This window comes from Helianthus annuus, chromosome 5 (genome assembly GCF_002127325.2).
Source record: "Helianthus annuus cultivar XRQ/B chromosome 5, HanXRQr2.0-SUNRISE, whole genome shotgun sequence".
Taxonomy (NCBI): Eukaryota; Viridiplantae; Streptophyta; class Magnoliopsida; order Asterales; family Asteraceae; genus Helianthus; species Helianthus annuus.
In genome coordinates this window covers 167,931,519-167,932,572 of record NC_035437.2, presented here as the reverse complement: position 1 = coordinate 167,932,572, position 1,054 = coordinate 167,931,519, and positions in this window count along the sequence as shown.

The following is a 1,054-nucleotide window of genomic DNA, read 5'->3' as shown; positions in this document are numbered from 1 at the left end:
GTACGAATATATTGCAAATTTGACTTTAATTCTATCTTCTAGTGGTAATTATGTTTTGCGGTCTTAAAAGACCGACATCAGGTATAGGTCGTGATTTCGTAATCTCATTTAATGTAGAGTTTCACACTCGTTAAGTATCATTTACTCGTTACTTATTGGGTTCAAAATCATGCTAGCAAGAGATGGAGACACTCTTTTCGACCGATTTTAGAGCATTTACATCTCTTTCATCATTGCTACCCTGCAATTACATTAAAAACAACTATATTTTTATGTTCTTTTTAGTTAAATAATATTTTTTTATACCTTTATTAAAAAAAGTATAGAAAGTAAACAATGTCCCCTCATCCCTATGTGAAACACTGGTAAATACCGGTATTGTACCGGTATATTCAGTACAGGTACCTACTTTTTCTGTTTTTTTGATACCAAACGGATACCATGCTCATCTCTATGTGAGTGTGTGAGTTTGATGTTCTAAATAAAAAAAATGAAACATATCTTTCTTAGATGATATGAATTTTCTTTTGAAATAATTAACTTTTAACTTGTAAAATTCATATGTGATACAGAACTCTTATTTTATGTTTCGGTAATTGTTTAACATGCTAGTATACATATTATTATTCTTTAATAAATATAGAAATATTTTATATATTTATAGAGCAACAAGTATAGGTTTTTTAAGGAAAAAAAATGATAACCCAGGAAGGGTATGTGTACAAAAAAGGAGAAAGGGGTTGAGATGACTTAAACCAGTATGGTGGTATTGCCACTAGATTGGGTGGTATTGTAAAACCAGAGTGGTATTATCGAAAATGTTGTCTAGCTGTGATTGGTGGAAGGACAATATGATGCTGAGATTGTCTGTTCCTTGGCTGGCCACATCGTACACGTGCGTGTCAACGTCGGCTTGCCTAGGGCTCCACTCTTGTTTGTCGTTTACCCTTCTCATTTGTTTTTTTTTTAACGGCAAATTTGGATCACTGACAGACCACTGGAGTATCATCGTGCCACCAGCAGAACCACCTGATCATATCCATCTCCACTAGGC